The following is a 20117-nucleotide window of genomic DNA, read 5'->3' as shown; positions in this document are numbered from 1 at the left end:
AATGAGATGCCACTACACACCTATTAGAATAGCCAAATTCTTTTTTTTCAAGATGGAGTTTCACTCTTATTGCCCAGGCTGGAATGCAATGGTGTGATCTTAGCTCACTGCAACCTCTACCTCCTGGGTTCAAGCTATTCTCCTGCCTCAGTCTCCCAAGTAGCTGAGATTACAGGCATGTGCCACCACGCCCAGCTAATTTTTGTATTTTTAGTAGAGACGGGGTTTTGCCATGTTGGCCAGGCTGGTCTCGAACTCCTGACCTCAGGTGATCCGCCTGCCTCGGCCTCCCAAAGTGCTGGGATTACAGGCATAAGCCACCATGCCCGGCCTAGAATAGCCAAATCCTTGAACACTGACAACAACAAATGCTGGTGTGGATGTGGAACAACAGGAACTCTCATTCATTGCTTGTCAGAATACAAAAGGGTGCAGCCACTTTGGAAGGCATGTTGGCAGTTTCTTACAGAACTAAACATACTCTTACCTTATGATTCAGCAATCACACTCCTTGGTATTTACTCAACAGAATTGAAAACTGTGTTCACACAAAAACCTGCACACAAATATTTATTGCAGCTTTATTCATAATTACTAAAACTTAGAAGCAACCAGGATGTACTTCAGACGGTGAGTGGATAAACAAACTGTGGCTCATCCAGTCAATTTAACATTATTCCGCACTAAAAAGAAATGAGTTATTACTACACAAAGATATAGAAAAACCATAAGGACATATTACTAAGTGAAAGAAGCTAACTGAACAATGACATTCCATTGGATTCCAACTACAGTAATGTGCTTCATAAAGTCATTTTGGTCAACAATGGACCACATGTGTAGTGGAGGTCCCATAAGAATAAAATACAGCTGAAAAACTCCTGTTGCCTAGTGATAGTCATAGGCATCATAAAGTCGTAATGCAACACATTATTCATGTGTTTGCTGCGATGCTGGGGTAAAAAAACATACCACACTGCCAGTTGCATAAAAGTCTAGCACACACAGGCCAGGCACAGTGGCTCACGCCTGTAATCCCAGTAGTTTGGGAGGCCGGAGCAGGTGGGTCACTTGAGGTCAGGAGTTTGAGACTAACATGGCCAACATAGTGAAATCCCGTCTCTACCAAAAATATAAAAAAGTAGCCAGGTGTGGTGGCGTGCACCTGTAATCTCATCTACTCAGGAGGCTGAGGCAGGAGAATTGCTTGAACCCAGGCGGCAGAGATTGCAGTGAGCCGAGATTGCACCACTGCACCCCAGCCTGGGCAAGAGAGCAAGCCTCTGTCTCAAAAAAAAAAAGTCTAGCACATACAATTATGCACAGTACATAATACCCAATAATGATAATAAATGACTGATACTGGTTTATGTATTTACTATACTATATTTTTTATTGTCATTTTACAGTGTACACCTTCTACTCATTAAAACAATAAAATTAACTGTAAAGCAGCCTCAGGCAGGTCCTATAGGAGGTATTCCAGAAGAAGGCACTGTTATCCTAGGAGATGATAGCTCCACGTGTGCTACTGCCCCTGAAGACCTTCCAGTGGGACAAGATGTGGAAGTGGAAGACAGTGATATTGACAATCCTGACCCTGAGTAGGCCTAGGCTAACGAGTGTGTTTGTCTCTGTGTTTTTAACAAAAAAAGTTTTTAAACTTTAAAAAAAATTTTTGTAATTAAAGCTTAAGAAAATATTTATGTACAGCTGCATGATGTATTTATGTTTTAGCCAAGTGTTATTACAAGAGTCAAAAATTTTAAAAAATTAAAAAGTTTTTGTAAAGTAAAAAGGTTACAGTAAGCTACAGTTCATTTATTATTGAAGAAAACTGTACAGTAAGCTACAGTTCATTTATTATTGTAGACATTTAGTGTAACCTAAGTGTACAATGTTTCTAAAGTGTACAATAGTACACAGTACTGTCCTAGGCCTTCACATTCACTCACCACTCACTTACTCCCTGACTCGCCCAAAGCAACTTCCAGTCCTGCAAGCTCCACTCAAGTTAAGTACTCTACACAAGCATACTGTTTTTAAATCTCTTTACTGTACCTTTTCTATATTTACATATGTTTAGATATATAAATACTTACCATTGTGTTACAATCGCCTCCAGTAATCAGTACAGTAACAAGCTACACAGGTTTGTAGCCTAGAGAGGACAGGTCATACTCGACAACCTAAGAGTGCAGGACGCTCTGCCATGGAGTCTTATGTGAATACATTCTATCATGTTCACACAATGATGCAATTGCCTAACAGTGCATTCCTCAAAACATATCCCTATGGTTAAGTGACAAATGACCGTATATTACATTCTGGAAAAGGCAAAACTAGGGAGGCATGGTGACTGGGCACAGTGGCTCACATCTGTAATTCCAGCACTTTGGAAGGCCAAGGTGGGCAGATTACCTGAGGTCAGGAGTTTGAGACCAGCTTGGTCAACATGATGAAACCCTGTCTCTACTAAAAATATTAAAAAAATGAGCCAGGCAAGGTGGCTTACGCCTGTAATCCCAGCTACTTGGGAGGCTGAGACATGAGAACTGCTTGAATCAGGGAGGTGGAGGTTGCAGTGAGCTGACATCATGCCACTGCATTATAGCCTGGGTGATAAGAGTGAGACCCCATCTCAAAAAAAAAAAAAAAAGATCTGTGGTTACCAGGGCTAGGAGTAAGAAGGATGAATAGGCAGAGTACAGAGGATTTTTAGGCAGTGAAACTACACTCTGTGATATTACAACAGTGGACACATGCCATTAAACATTTGTCACAACCCATAGAAGGTGCAACACGGAGTAAGCCCTAATGTGAACTATGAACTTCAGTTAATGATAATCTATTTCTATAGACTGAACCTTGTGTCTTCAACATTTGCAAACCCACAGTACCTCAGAAGATATTTTCTTTGGAGATCTTTGGAGATAAGGCCTTTAAAAGAGGTCATGAAGCTAAAAAGGAGGCCATTAGGGTATGCACCAGTCCAACCTTCTTACAGGGACTAGTGTCTCTATAAGAAGAAATCTGGACCCACAGAAAGACATCAGCAATACTCAAGTAGAGAAAAGACCAAGTATGGACATAGTGAGAAGGCAGCCATCTGCAAGCCAAGGAGAGAGAGGCCTCTGAAGAAAACAAGCCTTCTGACACCCTGACCTAGAACTTCTAACCTCCATAACTGTGAGAAAATTAATTTCTGTTGTTTAAGCCAGCAGTCCCCAACCTTTTTGGCACCAGGAACCAGTTTCATGGAAGACAATTTTTCCATGGACCAGGAAAGGGAGGGGATGGTTTCAGGATGATTCAAGTGCATTACATTTATTGTGCACTTTATTTATATTATTACAGTGTAATATATAATGAAATAATTATACAACTCACCATAATGTAGAATCAGTGGGAGTCCTGAGCTTGTTTTCTTGCAACTAGATGGTCCCATCTGGGGGTGACGGGAGACAGTGACAGATCATCAGGCATTAGATTCTCATTAGGAGAGCACAACCTAGGTCCCTCACATGTGAAGTTCACAGTAGGGTCCACACTCTTATGAGAATCTGATGCTGCCACTGATCTGACAGGAGGCAGAGCTCAGGTGGTAACGTGAACAATGGGAGTGACTGTAAATACAGAAGAAACTTCGCTCACTCGCCCACCACTCACCTCCTGTTGTGCAGCCCAGCTCCTAACAGGCCATAGACTGGTACCGGTCCATGGCCTGAGGACTGAGGACCCCTAGTTTAAGCCACCCAGTCTGTGGTCTTTTGTTATGGAAGCCCTAGAAAACTAATGCATATGTCAATATTGGCTCGTCAATTGGAACAAATGTACCTCACTAACCCAATATGTTAATAATAGGGGAAACTGTTGGGGAAGGGGATACAGAGGAACTCTGTACTTGCTGTTCAATTTTTCTATAAATCTAAAAACTGTTCTAAAAATAAAGCCTATTCATATTTTTAAGTGTATTAGGTATTTTATAAAGTGAGGTTGGACCCATACATCACACACAAAAAATGATTCAAAATGGATCATAGACATGAATGTAAGAGCTAAAACTATAAAGCTTTTGGAAAAAGTAAAAATCTTCCCAACCTTGGGTTAGGCAAAGAGTTCTTAGATTCAACACCAAAAATACAATCAATTGACAAACCTAACTTCATCAATGTTTTAAATGTTTTGTTTCAAAAGACACCACTGGGAAACATGGCAGACGGGAGGCAGGACTAGATTGCACCTCTGACTGGGACAGACAGAGCAGCGTGTGGAGGTTTGCATTGTTAATTTCTGCTCCAGAACAATTGCAGGAATAAATCAGGAAACCTGAGAGCACCCACAGGCTCCCTGAAGGAAGCAGATTGCTCCTGCAGGACCCAGGAGACACCCTAAATACTGTGCTGGTATCCACGACTGAGAGACCCACAGATGGTTCACATCACAGGACTCTGCAGACAAGCCCCAGTACCAGCTGGAGCCTGGTGGACTTGCTGGGTGACTAGATCCAGAAAAGAAATAACAATCACTACAGCTCAGTTCTCAGGAAGCCACATTCATAGGAATAGGGGGAAAGTAATACATCAAGGGAACACCCTGTGGGACAAAACAAACCTTCAGCCCTAGCCCTTCCCTCTGACAGAGGCTACCCAAATGAGAAGGAACCAGTTATTAAGTTCCTTAGTTATTAAGCTAATCAGGGAGGCACCAGAGAAAGACAAAGACCATTGTAAGGAAATCCAAAAAAACGATACAAGAAGTGAAGGCAGAAAATAGATATTCAAGGAAATAGCATAAAAAATATCAAAACTCCAGGAAACAGTGGACACACTTATAGAATGCAAAATGCTCTGGAAAGTCTCAGCAATAGAATTGAACAAGGAGAAGAAAGAAATTCAGAGCTCAAAGACAAGGTCTTCAAATTAACCCAATCCATCAAGACAAAGAAAAAATAATAAGAAAATATGAACAAAGCCTCCAAGAAATATGGGATTATGTTAAATGACCAAACCTAAGAATAGTCAGTGTTCCTGAGGAAGAGACAAATCTAAAAGTTTGGAAAACATATTTGGGGAAATAATTGAGGAAAACTTCCCCAGTCTTGCTAGAGACCTAGACATCCAAATACAAGAACCACAAAGAACACCTGGGAAATTCATCACAAAAAGATCATCACCCAGGCACATTGTCCTCAGGTTATCTGAAGTTAAGACAAAGGAAAGAATCTTTAAAGCTGTCAGACAAAAGCACCAGGTAACCTATAAAAGAAAACCGATCAGATTAACAGCAGATTTCTCCGTAGAAACCCTACAAGCTAGAAGGGGTTAGGGCCCTATCTTCAGTCTCCTCAAACAAAACAATTAGCCAAGAAATTTGTACCCAGTGAAACTAACCTTAATGTATGAAGGAATGATACAGTCTTTTTCAGTCAATCAAATGCTGAGAGAATTCACCACTACCAAGCCACCACCACAATAACTGCTAAAAGGACCTCTAAATCTTGAAATAAATCCTGGAAACACATCAAAACAGAACCTCTTTAAAGCATAAATCTCACAGGACCTATAAAACAAAAATACAATTTAAAAAAACAAAAACAAAAAACCAAGGTATACAGGCAACAAACAGCATGACGAATGGAATGGTACCTCATATCTCAGTACTAACATTGAATGTAAATGGCCTAAATCGTCCACTTAAAAGATACAGAATTGCAGAATGGATAAGAATTCATCAGCCAACTATCTGCTGTCTTCAAGAGACTTACTTAATAAGGACTCACACAAACTAAAGATAAAGGGGTAGAAACAGACATTACAGGCAAAAACGAGCAAGAGTATTCTTATATCAGACAAAACAAACTAAAGCAGCAGCAGTTATAAAAGGCAAAGAGGGGCATTATAATAATGATAATTTTATTTCCAACAGGAAAATATCACAATCCTAAACATATATGCACCTAACACTAGAGCTCCCAAATTTATAAAACAATTACTACTAAACCTAAGAAATGAGATAGACAGCAACACAATAATAGTGAGGGACTTCAATACTCCACTGACAGCACTAGACAGGCCATCAAGACAGAAAGTCAACAAAGAAACAATGGATTTAAACTATACCCTGGAACAAATGGACTTAACAGATATATACGGAACATTCCATCCAACAACCACAGAATATACATTCCATTCAACAGTGCATGGAACTTTCTCCAAGACAGACCACATGATAGACCATAAAATGAGCTTCAATAAATTAAGAAAACTGAAATGATATCAAGCACCCTCTTAGACCACAGTAGAATAAAACTGGAAATCATTTCCAAAAGGAACCTCCAAAACCATGCATATACATGGAAATTAAATAACCTGCTCCTGAATGATCACTGGGTCAAAAATGAAATTAAAGGGAATTTTAAAATTCTTCAAACTGAACAGCAATAGTGACACAGCCTATTAAAACTTCCAGGACACAGCAAAGGCAGTGCTAAGAGGAAAGTTCATAGCCCTAAACACCTACATCAAAAAGTCTGAAAGAGCATAAACAGACAGTCTAAAGTCACACCACCTCAAGGAGCTAGAGAAACAAGAACAAACCAAACCCAAGCCCAGCAGAAAAAAGGAAATAACCAAGATCAGAGCAGAACCAAATGAAATTGAAACAAACAAACAAAAAATACAAAAGATAAATGAAACAAAAAGCTGGTTCTTTGAAAAGATGAATAAAATTGATAGACCATTGGCAAGATTAACCCAGAAAAGAAGAGAGAAAATCCAAATAAGCTCAATAAGAAATTAAATGGGAGATACTACAACTGACACCACAGAAATACAAAAGAACATTCAAGGCTACTATGAACACCTTTACATGCATAAACTAGAAAACCTAGAAGAGATGGATAAATTCCTGGAGAAATACAACCCTCCTAGCTTAAATCGAGAAGAATGAAATACCCTGAATAGACCGATAACAAACAGCATGATTGAAATGGCAATTTAAAAATGACCAACAAAAAAAGTCCAGGACCAGATGGATTTACAGCAGAATTCTACCAGACATTTACAGAAGGATTGGTACCAATCCTACTGACACTATTCCAAAAGATAGAGAAAGAGGGAACACTCCCTAAATCATTCTATGAAGCCAATATCACCCTAACACCAAAACCAGAAAAGGACATAGCCAAAAAAGAAAACTACAGACCGAATCCCTGATGAACATAGATGCTAAAATCCTTAACAAAATACTAGCTAACCGCATCCAACAACATATCAAAAAGATAATCCACCATGATCAAGTGGGTTTTATACCAGGGATGTAGGATGGTTTAACATACCCAGTCAATAAATGTGATACATCACATAAACAGAATTAAAAACAAAATTCACATGATCATCTCAATAGATGCAGAAAAAGCATTAGACAAAATCCAGCATCACTTTATGATTAGAACTCTCAGCAAAATCGGTACACAAGGGACATACTCCAATATAATTAAAGCCATGTATGACAAATCCACAGCCAACATAATATTGAATGGGGAAAAGTTGAAAGCATTCCCTCTGAGAACTGGAACAAAACAAGGATGCCCACTCTCACCACTCCTCTTCAACACAGCCAAACTCTGGAAGTCCTAACCAAGCAATCAGACAAGAGAAAGAAATAAAGGGCATCCACAACAGTAAAGAGAAAGTCAAACTGTCACTATTTGCTGATGATATACTCGTTTACCTAGAAAACCCTAAAGACTCCTCTAGAAAGCTCCTAGAACTGATGGAAGAATTCAGCAAAGCTTCCAGATACAAAATTAATATACAGAAATCACTAGCTCTTCTATACACCAACAGCAACCAAGCAGAGAATCAAATTAAGAACTCAACCCCTTTTATAATAGCTGCAAAAAAAAAAAAAAAGAAATACTTAGGAATACACCTAATCAAGAAGGTGAAAAACCTCTACAAGAAAAACTACAAGACACTGCTGAAAGAAATCATAGATGACACAAACAAATGGCAACACATCCCACGCTCATGGATGGGTAGAATCAATATTGTGAAAATGACAATACTGCCAAAAGCAATCTACAAATTCAATGTATTTCCCATCAAAATACCACCATCATTCTTTGCAGAATTAGAAAAAAATCATATGGAACCAAAAAGATCCTGCATAGCCAAAGCAAGACTAAGCAAAAAGAAGAAATATGGAGGCATCACATTACCTGATTTCAAACTACACTATGAGGCCATAGTCACCAAAACAGCATGGTACTGGTATAAAAATAGGCACAAAGACCAATGGAATAGAATAGAGAACCCAGAATAAACCCAAATACTTATAGCCAACTGATCTTCGACAAAGCAAACAAAAACATAAAGTGGAGAAAGGACACTCTTTTCAACAAATGGTGCTGGGATAATTGGCTAGCCACATGTAGGAGAATGAAATTGGATCCTTATCTCTCACCTTATATAAAAATCAATTCAAGATGGATCAAGAACTTAAATCTAAGACATAAAACTATAAAAATTCTAGAAGATAACACTGGAAAAACCCCTCTAGATATTGGCTTAGGCAAGGGTTTCATGATCAAGAACCCAAAAGCAAATGCAATACAAACAAAGATAAATTGCTGGGACTTAATTAAACTAAAGAACTTTTGCATGGCAAAAGGAACAGTCAGCAGAGTAAACAGACAACACACAGAGTGAGATAAAATCTTCACAATCTATACATCTGACAAAGGATTAACATCCAGAATCTACAATGAACTCAAACAAATCAACAAGAAAAAAACAAACAATCCCGTCAAAATGTGGGCTAAGGACATGAACAGCCAATTCTCAAAAGAAGATATACAAATGGCCAACAAATATATGAAAAAAATGCTCAACATCACTAATGATCAGGGCAATGCAAATCAAAACCACAATGTAATACCACCTTACTCCTGCAAGAATGGCCATAATCAAAAAGTAGTAGATGTTGGTGTGGCTGTGGTGAACAGGGAACACTTCTACACTGCTGGTGGCAATGTAAACTAGTACAACCACTATGGAAAACAGTGTGGAGATTCCTTAAAGAACTAAAAGTAGAACTACCATTTGATCCAGCAATCCCACTACTGGGTATCTACCCGGAGGAAAAGAAGTCATTATAAAAAAAAAAAAAAAAAAAAAGATACTTGCACATGTGTGTTTATAGCAGCACAATTCTCAATTACAAAATCAGGGAACCAACCCAAATGCCCATCAATCAACAAATGAATATAGAAACTGTGAGACAGAGATATATACACACATACACATACATACACATGATGGACTACTACTCAGCCATTATAAAAGAAATGAACTAATGGCATTCGTAGCGACCCAGATGAGACTGGAGACTATTATTCTAGGTGAAGTAACTCAGGAATGGAAAACCAAACATATGTTCTCATTCATAAGTGGGAGCTAAGCTATGATGATGCAAAGGCATAAGAATGACACAATGGACTTTGGGGACTCAGGGGGAAAGGAAGGGAAGGGAGTGAGAAATAAAATTCTACAAATAGGGTACAGTGTATACTGCCCAGGTGATGGGTGCACCAAAATCTCACAAATCACCACTAAAGAACTTACTCATGTAACCAAACACCACCTGTTCCCCAATAACTTATAGAAATTTAAAAAAAAAGAAAAGACATCACTAAGAAAATGAAAAAACAAGCCACAGACTGCAAGAAAATGTTTACAAATCACATTTCTGATAAAAGACTTAGATTCAAAATACATAAAGAACTCTAAATTCAATAAGAAAACAAACAACCCTATTAAAAATGGACAGAAAATCTGAACAGACATTTCTTCAAAGAAAACACACAAATGACTACTTATCAATTAAAAAATATTTCACACCCTAAGTCCTTAGGGAAATGCAAGTTACAACCACAGTGAAATGTCACTTTTTGGCCTACTAGAATGGCTATAATAAAAACACAATAACAACTGTTGACAAGGATATGGAGAAATTGAAACCCTCATCTACTGCTGATGGAAATGTATTATGGTACAGCCACTTTGTGAAACAGTTTGTCAGTTACTTAAGAAGTCAAACATAAGCTTACCCAATGACCCAGCAATTCTACTCTTAGGAACCTATCCAAAAGAAATGAAAACAATGCCTATGCAAAGACATGTTTGTGAATGTTTATAGCAGGGTAATTCATAATAGCCTAAAAGTGGAAACAACCCATCAACTGATAGATGCATAAACAAAATGTGATATTCATACAATGGAATACTACTCAGCAATAAAAAGGAACAAAATATTAACACATGCTACAATTTGGATGAACCTTGAGAACACACTGTGCTAAATGAAAAAGAAACCAGATGCGGCCGGGTGCAGTGGCTCAGGCCTGTAATCTCAGCACTTTGGGAAGCCAAGGCAGGCGGATCATGAGGTCAGGAGATCGAGACATCCTGGCTAACATGGTGAAACCCCATCTCTACTAAAAATACAAAAAATTAGCCAAGCGTGGTGGTGGGCACCTGTAGTCCCAGCTACTCGGGAGGCTGAGGCAGGAGAATGACACAAACCCGGGAGGCAGAGCTTGCAGTGAGCCGAGATCACGCCACTGCACTCCAGCCTGGGCGACAGAGCAAGACTCCGTCTCAAAAAAAATAAAGAAAGAAACCAGATGCAAAAGATTGCATATTTCATCATTCCATTTATGTGAACTGTCCTGGAAAGGCAAGTTGGTAGAGACAGAACAGATCAGTGATTGTTTGGAGCTGGGATGGAAACAGACTGACAGCAAACAGACAGTATTTTTGGAGGGGTGATGGAAATGTACTAAAACTGGATTTTGATGATGGTTACACAACTCTCTAAATGTGCCAAAAATCACTGACTTATACACTTATAATTGGCAAATGTTATGGAATACAAAAATTATTCGACAAATTGAATTATTCAATTAATAATTATTCAAAATTATTCAAAAATATTCAATAAAATTGATTTCTTAAAAATACAATGGATTAATTTTTTTTAAAAAGATTGTAACATATCAATTATAAAAAAGGGAAAAGAGTAACTTTACAGTGGAGAAATCTAGCAGACACTCTCTTAACTGTGATCAGGGTTATCACTAGTAGTAATGTTCATATCACGCACCCCACCTCTCTGACATGATGTGAGGAGAAAGGTACTTCCCTTTTCCCCCAAATTCAAAGCCCCACAGTCAAATAATGAGTAAACATCAGGCAAGTATATATTAACGGACATTCTATAGATCACCTGACCAGTACTTCTCAAAAGTGTCCAGATGGTGAAAAACAAGGAAAAACCAAGAAGAGGTCTCAGATTGGAAGAGTAGACTAAAGAGACTTGAGGACTAAATGTAACATGGTATGCTGGATCAGGAAGAGAGATTGTTATGGTCTGAATGTGTCCCCCAAAATTCATATATTAAAACTTAATCACCAAAGTGATAGTATTAAGAGATAGGGCCTTTAGAGGGTAATTAGGCCCTGAAGGCTTCAGCCTCATGGATGAGATTGGCACCCCTATGAAAGGACTGGAGGGATTAAGTGGAAAGGGGCCCTTTTCTCCCCTTTCCATCCTTTCACCATGTGAGGACACAGCATTCATCCCCTCAGGAAGATACATTAACAAGACGCCATTTGGAGGCAAATGGCAGGACTCATTTGGGTCCTCACTATACATTGAACCTGCTAGTATCTTGATCTTAGACTTCTCAGCCTCTAGAACTGTGAGAAATAAATTTCTATTGCTCATAATTACCCAATCTGTGGTATTTTGTTATAGCACCACAAACAGACTAAAGTGGGGATTAATATCTAGAAAATATAAAGAACCATTCAGCCTCAACAACATAAAAACAATCTGCAAGTCCATAGCTTACATCATATTCAACAGTGAAAAGCTGCAAGATAGTCCTCTAAGATCAATAACAAGGATATTCACTCTTGCCACTTCTATTCAACATAGTACTAGAAGTACTAGCCACAGCAATGCGGCAAGAGAAAGAAATAAAAGCCATCCAAACTGGAAAGCAAGAAGTTAAATTGTCTCTGCAGCAGATAACATAACCTTTACTTTGTCTTTCTTTCTTTCTTTTTCTTTCTTTCTTTTTTATTTTCTTTCTTTTCCTTCCTTCCTTCCTCTTTCTCTTTCTTTCTTCTTTTCTTTTCCTTCTTTCCCTTCCTTCCTTCCTTCCTTCCTTTCTTTCTTTCTTTCTTTACTTCCTTCCTTCCTTCCTTCTTTCTTTCTTTTCCTTTCTTTCTCTTTTATTTTTGAGACAGGGTCTCACTCTGTCAACCAGGCTGGAGTGCACTGGCATGATCATAACTCACTGCAGCCTAAAACTCCCAGGCTCAAGCAATCCTCCCGCCTCAGCCTCCCAAGGAGCTGGGACAACAGGCACACCACCATACCTGGCTAATTACTTTTTGATTTTTTTTGTAGAGACAGGGTCTCCCTATGTTACCCAGGTTGGTCTCTTAAACTCCCAGGCTCAAGTGAGCCTCTGGCCTTGGCCTCCCAAAGTGCTGAGATTTCAGGGATGAGTCACTGTGCCCAGCTGATACAATCTTATATATAAAAAAAATCGTAAAGACTATGTTAAAAAAACTATTAGAACTAATAAACAAATTCAATAAATTTGCAGGATACAAAATCAACATACAAAAATCAGTAGTGTTTTTACACACTAACAATGAACTATCCAAAAGAGAAATTAAGGAAACAATCTCATTTACAATAGCTACAAAAAAAAAAACAAAAACAAAATACCTTAGGAATAAATTTAACAAAAGAGATAAAATTCTATACAATGAAAACTGTAACACTGATGAAAGAAATTGAAGAAGACACAAATAAATGAAAATTATCCCATGTTCATGGATTGGAAAAATTAATACTGTTGAAATGTCCCTGCTACCCAAAGTTATCTGTAGATTCAACACGTTCTCTCTCAAAATTCCAATGACATTTTTCACAGATATAGAAAAAAAATCCTAAAATTTGTATAGAACCACGAAAGACCCAAATACTCAAAGTGATCTTAATCAGAAAGAATAAAGCCACAGGCATCACACTCTGTGATTTTAAAACATATACAAAACTATAGTAATCAAAATAGCATAGAACTGACATAAAAACAGACTGATACACCAATGGAACACAACAGGGAGCCCAGAAATGAACTCACATATATACAATCAGTTGATTTTTGACAAAGATGCCAAGAACACACATTGGAAAAAGGACAGTCATTTCACTAAATGGTGTTGGGAAAACAGGATATCCACATGCAAAAGAATGAAATTAGGCTCTTATCTCACATCATATACAAAAGCCAACTCAAACTGGATTAAAGATTTAAATGTAAGGCTGAAACCTGTAAAACTACTATAATATCATGGAAAGCTCCATGACATTGGTCTGGACAATGGTTTTTTTTTTAATATGATCCTGAAGCATAGGCAACAAAAGCAAAAATACCCAAAGGGGACTACATCAAACTAAAAAGCTTCTGCATAACAAAAGAAACAATCAACAGAATGAAAAGCCAACCTACAGAACGGGAGAATATTTGCAAAGCATACATCAGATGAAGGGTCAATATCTAAAACATATAAGGAATGCAGACAACCTAATAGCAAGAAAACAAATAACCCATTTTAAAAATGGGTGCATGATCTCATTTACATGTAGAATCTAAAAAAGTCCAATTCATAGAAGCAGAGAGTAGGATGGTGGTTACCAAGGGCTAGAGGTGGGGAGAAACTGGGAAGATGTTGGTCAAAAGATACAAAATTTCACATACACAGGAGAATGACTTAAGAAATCTACTGTACAACATGGTGACTACAGTTAATAACAACATATAGTATACTTGAAAATTGTTATGAGAGTAGATTTTAAGTGTTCTCACTACAAATTACTGATAAATATGTGAGGTAATACATATATTAATTAGTTTGATTTAGCCATTCCACAATCTATACATATTTCAAAACATCCTGTTGTACACCAAAATATATATATATATATGTCAATTTAAAAAACTTTAAATATGAATAATGTTATGTAACCATCATCACCATCCATGTCCAGAACTCTTTCCATATTATAAATGGAAACTCTGTACCCATTAAACAGTAACTCCCTGTTTCCCTCTCCCTCTAGTTCTTGAAACCACCATTTTGCTTCGTATGAATTTGAGATAAATTCACAATTTGAATATGAGTATTTTTTAAATTAATATTTTTTAATTGCCAGGAAATATTGTATATGTCTTTGGTGTACAACATGATGTCTTGAAATATGTATAGATTATGGCCAGGCGTGGTGGCTCACTCCTGTAATCCCAGCACTTTGGGAGGCCAAAGCGGGTGGATCACAAGGTCAGGAGATCAGGACCAACTTGACTAACACAGTGAAACCCCATCTCTACTAAAAATGCAAAAAATTAGCTGGGCGTGGTGGCAGGCGCCTGTAGTCCCAGCTACTCAGGAGGCTGAGGCAGGAGAATGGCGTGAACCCAGGAGGCGGAGCTTGCAGTGAAACGAGATCGCGCCACTGCACTCCAGCCTGGGTGAAACAGTGAGACTCTGTCGCAAAAAAGAAATATGTATAGATTATGTAATTTAAAAAAATTTTTTTAATTATGTACACACAACCAATACAAAAAATAAGCAAAGGATTTGAATAAATACTTCTCCAAAGAAGATATACAAACGGCCAATAAGCATGTAAAAACATGCTCAGTAATCTTTAGGGAAATGCAAATCAAAACTACGAGATACCACTTCACATCCATTAGGATGGTTACCATAAAAAAATAAGTGTTAGAAAAAATGGGGAGAAATTACAACCCTTGTGCACTGTTGGTAAGAATGTAAGGTGGTACAGCCACCATGGGAAACAGTGCGGCGGTTCCTCAAAAAATGAAACCTAGAATTGCCACATGATCCAGCAATTCCAGTTTTGAGTGTATGCCTAAACCAGAGTCTCAAAGAGATATTTGTATACCCATGTTTACAGCAACATTATTCACAACAGCTACAACATGGATGCAATCCAAGTGTCCACTAACAAATGAATCAATAAGCAATATGTGGCATATACATACAGTGGAATATTATTCAGTTTTAAAAAGGAAGGACATTCTGACACATGCTATAACACAGGTGAAACTGGAGGACATTATGCTAAGTGAAATAAGCCAGTCACAGAAGGAAAAATACTGAGTGATTCCACTTATATGAGGCACTTAACATCGTCAGATTCAAATAAAGTAAAATGGTAGTTTCAAGAACTGGAGAAAGAGTGAAATGGCGAGTTATTATTTAATGGGTACAGTTTCTATTTTATAATATGGAAAGTGTTCTGGAGATGGATAGTGGTGATGGTTATACAACATCATCAATATATTTAATACCATTGAACCATACACTTAAAAATAAGTAAGATGCATTTTATTTTATGTGTATTTTACTACAATAAAAAAATTGGGAACAAAAAGCAAAGAAACCACCAAAAAATTATAGAATCAATAGGAGATTTTAGCAAGACTGACAAACCCAAAATCAATACTTAAAAATCTATATATTGGCCAAGGCAGGCAGATTGCCTGAGCTCAGGATTTTGAGACCAGCCTGGGCAACACGGTGAAACCTTGTCTCTACTAAAATACAAAAAATTAGCCAGGCGTGGTGGCGTGTGCCTGTAGTCCCAGCTACTCAGGAGGCTGAGGCAGGAGAATCACTTGAACCCAGGAGGCGGAGGTTGCAGTGAGCCGAGATCACGCCACTGCACACCTGGGCAACAGACCAAAACTCCATCTCGAAAAAAAAACAACTACTATATATTAGAAACAATTGGAAAAAGGCTTTAAAATAAGATATCATTTCATAACCATCAGATCAGCAACCACTAAAACGCTGGACAATACCAAGTGTTGGCAAAGATAAGGAGCAACAAAGCCTTCAACCTTCTGCTGGTGAGAATATAAACGGCTACAGTCATTTAGCAAAACAGTTGAGCTTGATCATTACCTAGGAATGCTGAACTCGTGCCTACTCCACAGGTGGAAAGCCCAGTTCGAGTTATATACCCTAGATCAGTGTTTCTTAAACATTTTTCATTATGGCCAATTCAAGTAGCCTTTTAAGACATTTTTAATTAAATACTAATAAAAAATAAGACTTTGTTAAATAATGTTGATCTTTGAAAAGCCACAAATCACTGTAAATATCTAGGATTTTTTTTGCTCCCCAAGAACAAATCACTGTCTCATTGGGGGCAATACCTCCTTGCTGAGAATGTGTGCCTTAGGTCAGTGGTTCTCACACTTTAGAGTACATGAGAATCACCTGCAGGGCCTGTTAACACAGACTGCTGGGCCCCACTGCAGAGTTTCTGATTCAGTAAGTCTGGGGAAGAGCCCGGAATTCCTGTATCCTACACTACATGAGCAGCACAAAGCTGTGTCCTCTGGGGGGGGCTCTAAAAATTAGAGTTGTCAACAAAGGGCTGCCTGGTGGTCTTGACTAAGAGTATTCCAGCCCATGACACCAGAATACTTTTAGGCAAGACCACCAGGATTCCTCCATGGATTATTATGGGATATCTGCCAAACCTGTAGCTCTTCTTTAAAATTGCCCCACCATAGCCTCAGTTAAAGAGACAGGGCTAGACAGCCGTCTCTGATCCACAGCACCCAGCCCACTTCACCACAGTTGAGCAAAAGGTGGACCCATGATCCATCCATAAGAAACCAATCCACCAGCCAGCTGGACTAGCACTATAGTAGGTCCCGGCCCTTGAAAGCAGTACAGTTAGAAGCCAGGCTGGCATCAGAGCAACCTAAAGTCAACATTCTAAGGGAGCAAGAAACTTCAGTAAGTAAAGGAAGCTGGTCTGCAAAGAGACTAGCAGAGTAGCACCCCACTAGCAGCTGTGCGGTCACCATCCCGGCCTTAGAAGCCAGGCAGCACCCCCACGAACTTCCCCTGCCCTCTTCCAGTGCCCTCCCTTCCTGTAATTCCAGGAGTAGACCTCTGTTCCTTGCAGTGGCAAGTCCCTTCTCTTTGGGTAGCAGACTTGGTACCTGAAACAACACTGCACTCTTGCCCCTCCATTTTTTGCTATGCTTCTACTAAAGTCCGGAAGACGGCAAGGGGGTCCCTGCTTGATGGGACAACAGTACAGGAGGTCCCTGTGGGCCTGGTGTCTGGGGAAGACAGAGAACAGAAGGCCCTGGTGACAGGCAGGGCTGAGTCCCACTCCACAGTGTCACTGTCATCTCACAGGTCCCATGCTTGCCTGGGCTCCAAATCACCTAGTTTAATATTTTTAAGTGTTGCCCTTGTATTTGTTTAAGGACTTTCAGGAATCATTTGTGTTGGGCTTTCAGGAATCTGAAATGCAAAGGTGTTCTTTTTAGATTTTTATACAAAACCAAAATACTTACTAGCTCTGCCTTAAATTGGCCGACTCTCCACTCCCCAGTCCAGTATTTTCTTCCCTTGAATGCTAACAGTTTTGTGGAATGGTGGTTTTAAAGCAAAAGTTAAAGTAAAACCTCACAATTTTGATTACCTAGGGAAAATTTCAACATGAAATAGTGAATGGCTGAAGTGTCAATATTTTGTAAGAAAGACAATTACAGAACCATCAAACAAAGGGAGAAACTCAAACCACCCTATTAGCAAAATGTGTCCAAAGAGGGGTCTACCTGAAAATATCTTGTTTATTCTGTATAAAGGCACTCACTTGTTTGAAAACTGACTGGGCTCTTCAGCAGTAATTGGACACAAACTACTGATACACACATTATTGTGAATGAATCTCAAAGGCACTATGCTGAGTGAAAGAAGTCAGTCTCCAATGGCTAAACACCGCCTGATTTCACATATAGGATATTCTAAAAGAGACAAAACTGTAGTGATGGAGAACAGACCAGTGGTTGCTGGGGTTATGGGAAGGGGGGATGAAGCGTATGGGGGAGGTAATGAAACTATTGTTTATTTTCATTGTGGTTGTGGTTATTCAAACCTATACATGGGTTAAAATTCACAGAGTTGTAAAGCCCCCTAAAAATGAATTTTACGCTACAACTTTTAAAAATAAGATTTAGTTCCTGGCCCGCGGCCGTCGGGTGTGAGCTGCGCCGACCGCTCTGAGGGTTCGTGGCCCACCACTCCTTCGCCATCTCTGCCGCCACCGTCCACGCTCAGCGTCGTAGAGAAGATGATGGGTCGGAACAGCGCCATCGCCGCCGGTGTATGCGGAGCCCTTTTTATTGGGTACTGCATCTACTTCGACCGCAAAAGACGAAGTGACCCCAACTTCAAGAACAGGCTTTGAGAACGAAGAAAGAAACAGAAGCTTGCCAAGGAGAGAGCTGGGCTTTCCAAGTTACCTGACTTTAAAGATGCTTTAAAGTTACCTGACTTTAAAGAAGTTCTTCCTTGAAGAAATACAGCTTGGTGAAGAGTTACTAGCTCAAGGTGAATATGAGAAGGGCGTAGACCATCTCACAAATGCAATTGTTGTATGTGGACAGCCACAGCAGTTACCGCAGGTCTTACAGCAAACTCTTCCACCACCAGTGTTCCAGATGCTTCTGACTAAGCTCCCAACAATTAGTCAGAGAATTGTAAGTGCTCAGAGCTTGGCTGAAGATGATGTGGAATGAGAAACAAATGTCAACATAATAAAATCTCAGTTAAAAATATTTTTTAAATTTTTGGTAGTCGAGTAGCTCTGGGGGAATAAGGGCAAATATGAACTACACTGAAATCTACCAAAGTTAATGTTTACTTTGTGTAGATCCATTTGTCTATTTTATTTATTTTTCCCAGTGAAAAGTGTATTTTGGTAGATACACTTTTTATTCATTTTATACACTTTTTATTCATTTTATAAATACACTATGAGTTACTAAAAAATAAAAAATAAGATTTAAAGTTACTTGCAGACAGAAAAGGTATAGCTAAAATGCTTAGAAACAATGTATACTCTGCCAGGCGTGGTGGCTCATGCCTGTAATCCCAGTACTTTGGGAGGCTGAGGAGGGCGGATCACAAGGTCAGGAGTTCCAGACCAACCTGGCCAACATGGTGAAACCCCGTCTCTACTAAAAATACAAAAATTAGCTTGGCGTGGTGGCACGTGTCTGTAATCCCAGCTACTCAGGAGGCTGAGGCAGGAGAATCACTTGAACCTGGGAGGCAGAGGTTGCAGTGAGCAGAGATTGTGCCACTGCACTCCATCCTGGGTGACAAAGCAAGACTCCATCTCAAAAAAAAAAAAAGAAAGAAAGAAAAAAGAAAAGAAACAAAATATACCCTTCAGTAGGCGTATTAGTCTGTTCCCACATTGCTATAAAGAAATACCTGAAACTGGGTAATTTATAAGAAGAAAGGTTTGAGTAGCTCAGGGTTCTACAGGCTGTACAGGAAGCATGGCTGGGGAGACCTTAGGAAACTTTCAATCATGGCCGAAGGCAAAGAGGAAGCAGGCACATCTTACACAGCCAGAGCAGGAGGAAGAGAGACTGAAAGGGGAGGTACTACACACTTTTAAACAGCTAGAACTTTTGAGAATTCATTCACATCATGAGAACAGCAAGGGGGAAGTCCACCCCATGACCCAATTACTTCCCACTGGGCCCCCACTCCACCACTGGGGGTTACAATTGGACATGAAATTTGGGCGGGGCCACAAATCCAAACCATATCAGTAGGTAAAACCTGGCCCCTGTGATCCTATTTATGCAATGAATTTGTACATTTTGTTTTCCTCACAGAATGAAATTATAAACTTCAGCCAAGTCCAGGCTAAATTAACAGACATTCTGAATCATATGGATCTAAGCTTACGAAGAGAAACTGTTGTACTGAAAAGTGAGGAAGCATGCCATTTGCTGTGCGCATCTCTCAAACACCAATACAGCACCACCACATAACACTGTGGCAGGCACCAAGACAGAGCCAAGGCTGAAGAAGCATCAATAACTGTTCTGAACTTTTGAACTACAAACCCTTCCTATAGTCAATTAAACCACGTGTACTCACTGGCAAATTTTC

The 20117-nt window shown here is 39.1% G+C and overlaps 1 protein-coding gene and 1 pseudogene across 2 annotated transcripts in view; one reads left to right on the top strand and one right to left on the bottom strand.

Annotated features, from left to right (window-relative positions):
* Positions 1-20117, bottom strand: part of FAM169B (family with sequence similarity 169 member B) — a 47558-nt gene that overhangs the window by 14621 nt on the left and 12820 nt on the right. The gene's annotated exons all lie outside the window — the stretch shown is intronic.
* LOC101011680 lies at positions 18244-18767 on the top strand (annotated as a pseudogene). The gene has a single exon (XR_163692.5). The product of XR_163692.5 is annotated as a mitochondrial import receptor subunit TOM20 homolog pseudogene (transcript).

The sequence above is a fragment of the Papio anubis genome, chromosome 7 (genome assembly GCF_008728515.1).
Source record: "Papio anubis isolate 15944 chromosome 7, Panubis1.0, whole genome shotgun sequence".
Lineage (NCBI taxonomy): Eukaryota > Metazoa > Chordata > Mammalia > Primates > Cercopithecidae > Papio > Papio anubis.
The sequence above is the reverse complement of the archived record's forward strand: the minus strand, read 5'-3'. Positions and strand labels throughout refer to the sequence as shown.